The sequence below is a fragment of the Microtus ochrogaster genome, chromosome 24, assembly GCF_000317375.1.
Source record: "Microtus ochrogaster isolate Prairie Vole_2 chromosome 24, MicOch1.0, whole genome shotgun sequence".
Taxonomy (NCBI): domain Eukaryota; kingdom Metazoa; phylum Chordata; class Mammalia; order Rodentia; family Cricetidae; genus Microtus; species Microtus ochrogaster.
Genome location: NC_022024.1, coordinates 8,863,930 through 8,877,336, shown reverse-complemented (window position 1 = coordinate 8,877,336; position 13,407 = coordinate 8,863,930). Strand labels below are relative to the sequence as shown.

The 13,407-nt window shown below is 41.4% G+C and overlaps 1 protein-coding gene across 15 annotated transcripts in view; it reads right to left on the bottom strand.

Moving 5' to 3' along the window:
- Positions 1–13,407, bottom strand: part of R3hdm2 (R3H domain containing 2) — a 119,032-nt gene that overhangs the window by 69,851 nt on the left and 35,774 nt on the right. Inside the window, exon 1 of one of the 15 annotated variants that reach the window (XM_026784611.1) lies at positions 9,582–9,674. The exons of the other annotated variants lie outside the window; for them this stretch is intronic. The gene's annotated coding sequence lies outside the window, so the exon portion shown is untranslated. Of the gene's footprint in view, positions 1–9,581; positions 9,675–13,407 lie in introns of those variants that run through there. 15 annotated transcript variants of the gene reach the window in all.

The window sequence follows — 13,407 nt, the reverse complement described above, 5'->3', positions numbered from 1 at the left end:
CAGCCTGGTCTACAAGAACTAGTTTCAGGACAGGCCCCAAAGCTACAGAGAAACCCTGTTTCAAAAAAAGAAAAAAGAAAAGAAAAAAAGGATATTTTCTGAATGATGTTATCTCGCAATATAAGCCCAAAACTCTGGTCACAGGAAGTTATTTTCCTAAAATAATAAAAATGGTGAAGTAGTGGGGTTAGAGCTGTAGCTGAGTTGATGCACTGCTGGCCTAGCACACAGGAAGCCTTGTCTTCTATCTACCTCAGTATTTCAAAGTCTGGACAAGGTAGGACACCTGTAATCTTAACACTTGGGAGTTGTGGCAGTAGGATCAGAATTTCAAAGTAAGTTGAAGACCAGCCTTCAGTACCTGAAAGCCTGTTTATAAAAAAAGATGTAGCTGTTATGAATTGATTATTTCCAGTGCTCTCAATATTACATCACAGTTTACATAGAGTATCGTTTTTATCTCAATTTTACACGAAAACCTTCTTTGCAGCTCCTCGCAGTCTGAAGCTCTCTTCTGAACTCCAAAGGCAGCTACCTGTACTTGTGCACATACCCATCTACTGTTAGGCCTCTCAAGTGCTCGGGTTACAGGCATATTCTATTATCCTGACCTCTTATTCTGTTTGGGGTTTGGTTGGTTGTTTGAGACAGGGTCTTATTCTGAATCCCAGGCTGACCTGGAATTCACTATGTAACCCAGACTGCATCAGACTAACAGTGACCCTCCTGTCTTGGCCTTCTACCTGCTGAAATTACTGGCATGAGCCACCACATCTGGTTCTTTAAATTTTTAGGTTTTTTGTTTATTTGTTTGTTTTTCGAGACAGAGTTTCTCTGTAGCTTTTGGAGCCTGTCCTGGAACTAGCTCTTATAGATCAGGCTGGCCTCGAACTCACAGGGATTCACCTGCTTCAGCTCCCAGTGCTCGGATTAAAAGCGTGTGCCACCACCGCCCAACCGGTTCTTTTAATTTTTAAAAGACAAGATCTTATATATTCAAGGCTAGTTATGGTCTCACTATGCAGACAAGACTGCTCTTGAACTAGCACTCTTCCTGTCTCAACCTCTTCAGTACTAAGATTACAAGTGTAAATACCACAACAGGTTTTTAATTATCTTTAACTAAAGGAATATTCTAGAAGCCAGGCAGTGGTGGTGCATACTCCAACCACCCAGTACTCAGGAGGCAGAGGCAGGTGGATCTCTGTGAGTTTGAGGTCAGCCTGGTCTACAAAGAGAGTTTCAAGACAGTCAGGATTACACAGAGAAACCCTGTCTCAAAAAAACAAGCAAACAAAAAATACATATACATACATATATTCTATTATATACATGGATCATAATTTATCTAGCCATTTCCTCATTATTGTGAATTCAAAGACAGCTATCAATTTTACATTAAAATACTCTAATGAACATATTTGAAGCTATATCTTTATTTAAAAAAATTCATTGACTTCCTCAGGATATATGTATTCTGGAATTTTAGAGATAAAATGTTTTGCCAGGTGGTGGTGGTGCACACCTTTAATCCCAGCATTTGGGAGACAGAGGCAGGTGGATCTCTGTGAGTTTGAGGCCAGCCTGGTCTACAAGAGCTAATTCCAGGACAGGCTCCAAAAACTACAGAGAAACCTTGCCTCGAAAAACCAAAAAGAGAGCGAGAGAGATAGAGATAAAATGTTTTTCCTTACTTCACCCATTTAAGGAAAAAAAGCTTGCACAGTTAGTGTTTTCAACTGTCCCATGCCATGTCCCCTTCTCAGGCCTCACGGTGGGATCTTCAACTTTCAGAATACTACACTGTTCTCACTTCTGCCAAATCAATCATTCTCTCGTATTTTACTTATTTATTTTGTATGTGTATGCAACTGGACACATGCATGGCATGTGTGGAAGGCAGAGGGCCACCAGTAGGAGTCGGTTCTCTTCCACACTCAGGCTGCCAGGCTTGGTGACAGCTGCCTTTACCACTGAGTCATCTCACTTGTCCACTCTCCTCTTTGGGGGGCGGGGTCAAGACAGGGTTTCTCTGTAGCCTTGGCTGTCCCAGAACTTGTTCTGCACTATAGTAGTTTAGTAAGCAATTTAAAAGATACAAAAGAATAGCAAAGTTACAGCACAGAGCTGGTGAGATGACTCAGACATTAAAGGCTAGGCTCACAACCCAAAACATGTTATAAAATAAAACCAGAAGTGGCCAGTCAGTGGTGGTGCACGCCTTTAATCCCAGCACTCTGGAGGCAGAGGCAGGTGGATCTCTGAGACTTTGAAGCCAGCCTGGTCTACAAGAGCTAGTTCCAGAACAGGCTCCTAAGCTACTCTGTCTCAAAAAATAAAAAAACTAAAAATAAAATAAAGAAAAAAACTAGAAGGTAAAAGGAACAGGATGAATAGTTTAGTATTTTTATTTTATTTTGTTCTCAAGACAGGGTTTCTCAGTAGCTAAGGAGTTTGGTAGGTTTGATTCAATGTTTGGTCTATTTAAAATCCTACATTTTCTTTGGAGGTCAAGGTACCTCAATGGTACAGCATACACTTAGTGTATACAAGACTTCCAGCTCACTATCAGGCACAACTAACCTTTCCCAAATCAGTTCATTTTAAAATGTGTTAGTAATTTTAAGGAATCCTCATCGTGATCACTCATACAAACCATACATTCTTACAGATCCATGAAGAAAGACAGTCCAATGAGCACAGCACCTCTCCAGAGAAACATAAGGAACGGCTCTCCCGAGGTGGGTGCCCAAGGGAAATGTCCCAGTGATAGAGATGGGAGCAGGCAGATAATAAGAAGTCACTGGAAAAGAAAAGCCACTCCAAGCTGGTGGTTCTGTGTAGGTGGAGGCTCTAGGCTGACCTCAGAACAAACACCACAGTCAGAGATGCTGGCCCAACTGCTGGCTCTTCCTAAATTTGGCTCAGAAGCCCTTCTGCATGTAAATATTAGATTGGGCCTTGAGAGCAAAGAGTCTGTATAATAAATAAAGTTCATTCTCTATAAATTTACATCAGAAGCTGTGAATTTTGTTTTGTTTTGCTTTTGTCTAATTTTTTTTGAGACAGGGTCTCACTATATAGAACTGGCTGGCCTGGGGCTCACCATTAATTAATAAATAAATAATAAATCTAGTAATAATTAATAATTTATTTGTTATTTGAGACAGGGTTTCTCTGTAGCTTTGGAGCTCTCTTGGAACTCTGTCCTGGCTGGCCTCGAACTAAGTGATCTGCCTGCGTTAAAGGCATTCACCACCGCTGCCAGGCTTGGGGCTCACTGTTATAGACCAGACTGGACTCAAATTTACGTAGATCTGCTTGCTTCAGCCTAAGTGCTGGGGTTTAAGTGTGTGCCAGCACACTGGGCACAGCTGCGGATTTCCAAAGGCTCTGACATGTCACTGCAAGACCAGCAGTGTGAACTCTGACAACAGCTGCCAGGCAGCTCTCCTCACTTCCTGGTTCTTTCTCCTACTACAAACTGAGCAAGGTTTTCTTGGCTACCTCTTCCTGAGCATGCCTTCTACTCAACCACACTCCTCCACACCCACTCACTTCAAACACAAGGCTCTTCCACAATTGCTAGTTTACCTACAGGCTTAAGCCAATAAGGCTCAAGTACTAGGGATAAAAAGGGCCCAGGCAGGAGGTCAGACTAGCAACTCACTGAAGACAAGGAACTGCTTCTCTACCTCAATAAAGTTTTGCTGGCTCTTCTATTGTCCTGGCTTGTCATTCTTCACTATCATAAGACAAGAACCTGGAGCTACTCAGAATAACTCGGGTGACTACTGAGTTTTCATGACCCTAATTCTCTAGAATTAAGTCCACCTGAGCCAATAGATAGGCTCCACCGCACCCAAAGACTCCACAACACCAAGATTTGAAAGTAAATTAGTAGTAAATGGTAGGAAGCAAAAAACCAGCTGGACATGGTAGCATGCCTATAATCCCAACATTCTGGAGGCTAAAGCAGGAGGATGCCATGAGTCTGAGATCAGCATGGGCTACATATGGAGATTTTGTATGAAAACAAAACATCAAACAAGAACAAAAAGAAAGCAAAAACAAAACAGGCATGGTGGTCCACACCTGATCTCAGCCCTTAGAAGGCTGAGATAAGAGGATCTGGGAATATGAGGTTGGGATGGGCTACATAGTAAATCTGAGGCCCATGTGGTAAGGTTTTCTACAAAAACCAGAACAACAAACCCAAACCAACAAAGAGATGAATGATGATCAAAAAAAAAAATAAATAAAAGAGTTACTAATCTTTTCAGAGTGCATGTTCACAATTTGGCCTTTGAGATCAAATTAGAAAGAGCAGACCTTTACTCTCAGTGCTTAGGAGATCAAGGCCAGCCAGGTCTACATAGTAAGTTCCAAGACAGCCAGAGCGACACAGAAAAAAATCTTTTTTGAAAAACAAACCAACAAAACAAAAATACAAGAAAAAAAAAGGTCTGCCTCTGTAGAGCTGGAAGCAGAAGTGTGTGTCTCGGAACCTGGCATGGTCCTGAAGAGGGCCAGCTGTGTCAGAGCATCTCCCATGAAATGCTCACTCCATACTTACATTCCTTTTAGAAACTCACTATTTCATATGGCTTAGAAATCTGTTCTAGTTTCTTCAGACCTTCCACGTGAGGGGCTGGTACAGTGGTACAGCTTACAGCATACATAAGGCATTAGGTTTGATCCTCATACCACCCCAAAAGGGAGAGAGGCTGGCAAGATGACTCAGCAGATGAAAAAGTGTTTGCCATGCCAGCCTGACAACCTAAATTCAATCACCAGAAATGACAAAAAGACACATGTGGTGGCTTCCATCTGTAATCCTGACACTCTAGGATAAATGGGGCGCAGAGACAGGAGAACCAAGAAGCTTGTGGGCCAGCTGGCCTAAAATACAGCTCAGCAGAATTAAGAGAGACACACAAGGGGGGAGCAGGGAATCAACTCCTCAAAAGTAGTCCTGACTTCCATGTGTGCTTCAAGACACACAAACATGGATGTAGACATACACAGAGCACACACAAATGGATGTAGACACACATACACAGCAGCATACATGGATGTAGACACACAGCATGTATACATGAATGTTGACGCACACATATTAAGTAAATTTCTAAGTAATGTGAAAACACAAATGGCATGATCTATTTGATTTCTAAATATTAGTTGCAATGGCTAATGCTAATTCAGTCTTGAAAGTGTCTAGGAATTGGGGGATAGGGATGGCTCAGTCAGTAAAGCATGAGGACCTAGTTTGGATCCCGAGTGCCCCTGTGAAGAGTGGTGCCTAACACACCAGCACTGGGAAAGAGACAGGAGGGAGACAGGAGAGTTCCAGAGGCTCACTGGCCAACCAGTCTAGCCAGGGTCAGCATTCCAGGGTGAGGGAGAGACTGTCCTAGTAGGCTTCAGTTTTTGCTTGACAATAGCCCAGAGTTGAGGGAGCTTCACCTGGGGGTTTTCCCAGATCAGACTGGCCAGTAAAAAGTTGACTTTTGTCTTGAATGTAGACTGATGTGAGAGGGCCCAGGCAAGGAAGAGGAGCACCAAACCTATGCAGGTGGTCCTGGGCTATATACAAAATCTAGCTAACCATGAGCCCAAAAGCAAGCTTGTGAGTGAGCCAGTAATCAGTATTTCCCCATAAGTCTGTTTCAAACTCCTGCCTTGTGTCGTGTCGTGTCCCCCCACCCCCTCGGCTTGGCTTTTCTTAATGGATGGTAAGCTGGAATATGAAATAACCCTTTCCTCCCCAGGCTGCTTCCAGGTCAGAGTGATTCATCACAGCAACAGAGAAGCAAAATGGAATGGAGATCCTGTCTCAAAACTGAGGTGGACAGCAATAGCGGAGGGCATGCCAATCTGCACCTTTCCCTCCAAGGCATGTACATGGGTCTGCACACTGGTGCACAGGCAATACACACACACACAAAGAGGAAAACAGTAAGTAAGTAAATGAGAGGGCTGGCAAGATGGCTCATCAGAGAAAGGCAGCTAAGACCCACATGGTGGAGGAGAGGAGAAAGCTGACTTCTACAACTTGTCCCAACCTCACATATATCATGGTACATGTGTACACATGCACACACACACAAGTACACAAAATAAGTATTTTTAAAAATTAAGATTTATGAACCAGGTGGTGGTGGCACATGCCTTTAACCCCAGTACTTAGGAGGCAGAGGCAGAGGCAGGCAGATCTCTGAGAGTTTGAGGACAGCCTGGTTGTTAAACAGAGAAACCCTTTTTTGAAAAACCAAGATTTATAAAAAAGCTCGGTGGTTAAGAACATTGATTGGTTGCTGTTCCAGAGGACCAGGGTTCCATTTCAGCACCCACATGACAGCTCACAACTGCCTATAAATCCAATTCTAGGAGATCAAACACCCTCACCTGACCTCATTAAGCACCACGTGTGCATGAGGTACATGAACGTACATGTAGGCAAAACACTCAAGTACACAATAAAAATGATCTTTTAAAAAGATTAGGGTTTGGAGGGGGAAAGGGAAAGGAAGACCATGTAATTATATTATAATCCCCAAATATTTTTTAAAAGATTCATTTTATGTGTATGAGTGTTTTGCCTGAACATATTTGCCTAGCACCCGTAGAGGTCAAAAGACATTGTTTGATCCCCTGTCGCTGGAGTTACAAGCAGTTTTGAGTTGCCATGTAGGTGCTGGGAACAGAACTTGAATCCTCTACAATAGCAGCCAGCGCTCTTAATCATTGTGCAATCTCTCCAGCCCCATAAAATTTAAAATGTAATAAAAATTGGGGGGGGGGCATTTGGAGACAGGGTTTCTCTGTATAGCCCTGGCTGACCTGGAACTCACTGTAAACCAGACTGGCCATGAACTCAGAGAGACCCACCTGCCTCTATCTCTTGAGTGCTGGGATTAAAGGTGTGCACCCCCATGACCAGAAGAATGCCTTTCTTAAAGAGAGGCTAATAACTGACTATTAACAAAAGTGGGAGATTAAAAAAAGGAGAGGTTAAAAAAATGAAGTGTATTAACTTTAGGTTCAGAAATGTTTCCTATCAATATATACGGTGGTATATTGCCTGAAATCCCAGCGCCTGAGAGGTGGAGGCAGGAGGTGCAGGACTCAAGGTCATTCTTAGCTCCACGGCAAGGCTGAGGTCAATCCTAGCTATGTTAGAGCCTGTCTTAAATAATAAAATAAAATCATATGAAAACAGTCAATGTTGCAAGAATGTCCTTCCAACATGTATCTTATTTTCAATTATTAAGTTATGCTAAAACACCCTTTACAAAAGCTGCCCTTGATCTTTCTTTAATTCCCCAAAAAGGACTCGGGTGAAAGAAATAAATGAAAGATAAGAAAACTGTGTTCTTACTTTTCTAACACCTTTAACAGCTTTTCTCCTTGACCTTTTCTGACAGTTAGAAAACAAAGACTTGATTAAAAAGGAAGGCACTTTCAGCTGAAATAAAATAATCTTTTGATTTTTTTTTTTTTGGCCTGGAAATGACTGAAACACTTAAGAAAGGCTTTAGATGTAGCCCACCAGCCCCTAAGTCAAAGGAAAACCACGCTCAAAACAACTGTCGTCTTCATTTCGCAGCACTTCTTCCCCCCTCAAAGGCTATTCCTGTTCTAGTTGCAGACTGGGAACTGCTCCCAGTGACGTCAGAGCAGTATCCCAGCAACGGTTAAGGAGGGTTGTCCACCACAGGGGTTTCCTGAAAAGCTAATGAGAAATTACCCACATATTTGCTGCAATATCAAGATGCAAAGATTCGGTGGAATTCAGTATTAACCTTATAGCTCCTGTCTCTATGATAAATAGGTTATTCTTTTAGACTGTTCTTCATTTATTCTAGATTTACCCTTTTCTACCTCCCCTCACCCCACTGTCTAAATAAAGTTAAATTGTTAGTTTGAAACATTTATAGATATAACAAATTACTGAGATACTGCAGAAAATAGAACTTCATAATCTAAGCTAAACAACTGAAATTATTATTATTTTTTTTTACTTATTACAAAGAATTCAGAATAAGTGGCAGTACAGAACAAATACATAAATTAAGAGAAAATAAACAGGCAGATTCTTAAAGGTACAATTCTACAGATGCTATCTTTTTTTTTTTTTTCAGATGCTATCTTTTACAGAAAGGTGACTCAGATTTTTCTAGGCTCTACCTACTGAGTTCTTCAAATTGACCTCTGCAGGTAGCCCTTCAAAGATCAGCAGTATTAAAATGGAGTTCATAAAAGGAATTGGAAATCCAAACACTAAATCCAAAAATCAATGAGCTAGGGCTGTTGCTCTCACACCTAGTTCATACCTGGCAAGTCCTTCCCAAGCTTTGCTTTAGCTCTATAGATTCAGACTCAATTTTATACTCAACTACAGTGGCAAGGACTTTTATATAACCACCTATTTTGAGCTCTGGAAAACATCACACAAAGTGATCAGGACCAGTATAAATAATACAGAAAAAAAATCCCAAATTCCAAAACTCAGTTTAAGTTCATAGTTCTGGGTTCTTAGCCCTCCCTCCTCATGAGCTCTTTTCTTCTACATTTAAAAATAGCAATTAGGTAAAAATTCATCAGCATCAGCACTCACAGGGTTAATTCAAGCACCTTGCTTCAGCAATCCGGACTTTGGTCTAAGCTTGTTGTAAAAGAAACAAACACAATGGTACCCCACCGCTAAATCCCAGTTAGCTGCCCACTTTGTTCAGTGGTGTCCAGTTATCATCATCAAGTCATAAAGGGAGAACGCACCGCTTCAGATCGATTTTTCTTCTTCTTTCTTTCCGTCCCCTCCCTCTCAGAAGAAAAAGACTGCAAACAAAATAATACGTCACTGGAGGTAGAGGGAATCCCATCTCTGCACTCTTTAGAAACCAAAGCCAGCAAGCAAAAACAAGCCAATTGTAAGAAACAAACAAGCCATCCAAAATTAGAAGTGGCAAAACCAGAGAAACTCATAACGACCTCAACACATCAAACAGCATTTGTAGGAAAATGGTTTAGCAAATTACTCCCAGATGTTTATAACCACAAAAGCTCCCTAGATACAGAAAAGGCGACATTTTTCTTCTTAACACATTTGAAGAGTAGGGGACAGTTACATAAAGACACAGGACACAGAGGCATATTCACCAGCAGGGCATGGAGAGCTGGGTAATGACACACTGAAGGATATTTATAGGGGATTCCCTGCTTCCTGCAATGTGCGTCAACAGCATCACCAGAGAGAACAGAAATCTCTGCGATTCTCATAAGCAAAATCTGAATGAAGCATTGCTTAAAAATCATTATGAAAGCGGTAGAGTCGGCATACAGTAGAAGTTCTAACAAACCTAATAATCAAAATCTTTAAAGATAAAAATCAGCCCCCGAAAATGTCCAAAAAATCCTTGAAAAATTTAATACTTAAAATTTAATTTATATAGTGTATATTGTACAGTTAAATCAACAATGATATTTTTTTAAATGCCAGCTTTTGTCACCTCTCCCTCCCAGCCTGTGAAGTCCAAGGACTTTTATTTAAAGAAAGAAAATCATCCAAAACTCACCCCAGATGGATCTGCACTTACACCAACAGTACCAACAGCAAGCTCACATTATTAATGGAGACCTCATTGTAAGGATCTGTTCTGCCGGAATTTTGCCGGAAGAAATTCCTTCTGGGAAACCTGTGCTTCTTCCCCCGCCTACAGTCCCCAGCCGCCCCCCTTCACCCTTGAATGAAATGCTACTGATCCTTGTTGCTGCTTTTCCGGCACGCTAAGTGCTCTGACAGCAGATCTGAAGCTGACCACAGCCCAGCTGTTTTAAGGGATGTCACCCAGAGCCCTGCCGACAGACAGACAGACAGGCAGACCGAGACGTGTACACACACAGACACACACACACTGCAAGATCACCCCCTCCCACCTCTTCTTGCTTTCATTCAAGTACTTCAGTGGTATGCCTGCCTCCACACTGCTCTGAGGACAGCTTTTAAAGATACAGCAGCAGCTCCTTTTTACTGCATATGTTCAGCTGCCAAAATAGACTTTTTAGTGAAGAATAATGATTTGGGGATATGTAAAAGTTCACCTTTAAATTTATCCTGCTTTTTTCTCACCTGCAAAATAATTGAGGTCAAAGGAATGCTTTTTACCTAAAAGCTATCAGGCTCAACTTTAAAAATGCAAAACAAGGACCAAACCCAGTCAGAGAGAATTTTCTTTCCAGTGAGCTATATTTAGTAAAATCATTTATCATTTGGGGGCAGAAAACAAGCCACATGGAACACTAGTAGCTATCTGTTTCTCCTCCCATATTGGTCCCCAAAAGTCCAAGTGGAAAACTCTACCCATAAATGAGGAAGGCACCATGGGCGGGGGTAGGGAGAGAACACAAATGTGAACAAACATTAGGATAAATACATTAAAATAAATAAAGGAATTAATCCAAAGGAGACCGTGAGAAGGAAGCGATAACTGCCGAAAGGATAAAGCATGCATGGTGAGCCAGCAATGGCAGCTCATACCTGCTATTCCAACAGAAGGTGGGAGACAGGAGGTGTGATTTGAGTTTAAGGACAGGTTAGGCTACAATAAAGACTGCTTTGCTGTTGCTGTTGAGACGAGGTCTCAACAAGTAACCTTGACTGGCCTGGAAATCAGTAGCCACCCTGACCCAGCTTCCCAAGTGTGAGGATCAAAGGCATGAACCACCACACCCAGCAAAGACTCCATCTTGGGAGTAAACAAAACAAAACAAAACAAAAACAGAAATCCCTCAGCCTGAGCCTGAAAACCATTTCCCATGAATCTACCTGGAACTTCAAATTTAAATCCAGTATGGTGGCTCACACCCATAATCCCAGTATTCTTGAAGAATGAAGCAGTTCAAGGTCAGCCTGAGCTACAGAAAACCTGTCACAAAAAAATTCAAATAAATAAAGTATGGCTCTGGGGTAACAAACTTAAGTGTGCCTACTTTCAGATTCTTTCTCCCTTCCCTCTTCTCTTCCTTCTTTGGGTTCCTTTCTCTTGTCCATAAAGACTGATCCAGAACCGTGTGCATGCTAAGCATGTAACTACACCACTGAGCTGCACCTCCTGCCCTAGGTCCTACTGTCTAATGCTACAGGAGGCAATGGACCTTAGAGGTACTTAAAAATTCTGTAATAACAAAAAAATACTATGGCTAAAACCGAGGCACCCTAAGGAAAGCAAAAGACACTGTTAAAAAGACTTATCTGAGCTAGTTGGGGCCTTTAATCCCAGCACTCTGGAGGCAGAGGTAGGTGGATCTCTGAGTTTGAGGAGAGCCTGGTCTACAGAGTGAGTTCCAGAACAGTCAAAGAGAATCCCTGTCTCAAAACATACACATACACAAACATACCTACACACTCACTTACTGATCCTTGGGACTGGAGAGATGGCTCAGTGGTTAAGAGCACTGGTTGCTCTTCCAGAGAGGGTCTGGGCTTAATCCCTAGCAGCACCCACATGGTACCTTGTAGTCATCCATAACTCCAATCCTAGGGAACCCAACATGCTTTTGTGGTCTCTGAAGGGCACCAGGCAGGTATGTAACACAAGCATACAGGCATACCAAACACCTATACACCTAAGATAAATACATTTTAAAATGTATCCATTCTTCAGACACATGTTTGTTTTGTGCATATTCTCTCTCTCTCTCTCTCTCTCTCTCTCTCTCTCTCTCTCTCTCTCTCTCTCTCTCTCTCTCTCTCTCTTTATTTTTTGGTTTTTCAAGACAGGGTTTCTCTGTGGTTTTGGAGCCTGTCCTGGAACTAGCTCTTGTAGAACAGGCTGGCCTTGAACTCACAGAGATCTGCCTGGCTCTTCCTCCCGAGTGCTGGGATTAAAGGTGTGCACCACCACCACCCTGCTCGTGTGCATATATTCTTACTATGGGCCCTGGCACTATGATAAGTTCTAGGAAACAGATTCACAAAGATTCATACTAAAGACAAAAAGGCACTTTGTCTTTTATTCTGAGTGACTTGAGAGGACAACTTCTGGAGTCAGTTCTTTCCTACCATCATGTAGATCATGTGGCAGAGCTGAGCCATTCCACCTCACTAGCAGACTGTAAGACTGGACCTACATTTCTTTGTGGCCTCCAATTTTTTTTTTTTGTTTGAGAAGTTTATACTATGAAGAGAATAAAAAAAATACTAAAATAATCACCTAGATCCATACAAAAATATATTTCATGTAAATAAGTAACATAAATTTTAAATGTTCTCAGTCTGGCACTGGCGGTGCACACCTTTAATCCTAGCACTCAGGAGGCAGAGACAGGCAGATCTCTGTGAGTTCAAGGCCAGCCTGGTCTACAGTGTGACTTTCCAGGACTGGCTCCATAGCTACTGAGAAATCCTATCTTGAAAAACAAAACAAAATTAAATGTTCTCATGGTGACTCATCATACTTCAGTATCTATCCCTAGTAGATACAATAGGCTCATTCTGAACTATATTTAAAAAAAAGGCCACCAAAGCTGAGTGTGGTGGTCCAAGTCTTTAATCCCTGCATTCAAAAGACAGGATGGATCTCTGTGAGTTTGAGGAAAGCCAGGACTATACAGGGAGTTCTGGGACAGCCAGGGCTACATAGAGAGACCCTGCCTCAGCAGAAAAAAAAGAAAAAAGAAAGAAAAGGCAAAGAAAGAGAAAAAACTATGTAGGTGAGTTGTTGATAAACTACTGGGTGGTCAACATGAAAAGAAAATCTAAAGAGAACTGGAACCTTAAAAAATGAAATGACTTCTTTTGGCTTAGGGGAGGGCTTCTGCTTTGGAGGCAGGATCTTAAACCCACTGTGTACCTGAGGTGGCCTTGAACTCCAAACTCCACCTTCTAAGTACAGGCATTACAAGGATATGCTATCATGCCAGTTTCTACATGACTGCAGAATCACTACCTAGAAGGCTGAATAGAACCTCCAAGATGATTTCAACTGTATCAAATGTTCATTAAGTCAACAAAGACTTAAAGGAGTTAAACAAAAATCCAGGCCCTCATCATATAATTATCCAAAATTCCAGGAAACAATCTAAAATTACTTGGCCATGTAAAAAAAAAAAAATGAAGATTATTTCAATTTGCATAAAACAAGACATGAATAATCAAAAAATCAAGATGGACAGATATTGGAATTAATTATCTGACAATGACCTTTAGGTATATATTATACAGATGTTTCAACAAGGTACAACACTATTAAACTGAAATATAATATATATAGAAATAAAACTGGAAACTTTAGAATCACAAACTATAACGACCAAAATACAAATAATTTACTCAATGGGTTTATTTATTTTTTTGTTATTATTATTATTATTTTGGTTTTTTTCGAGACAGGGTTTCTCTGT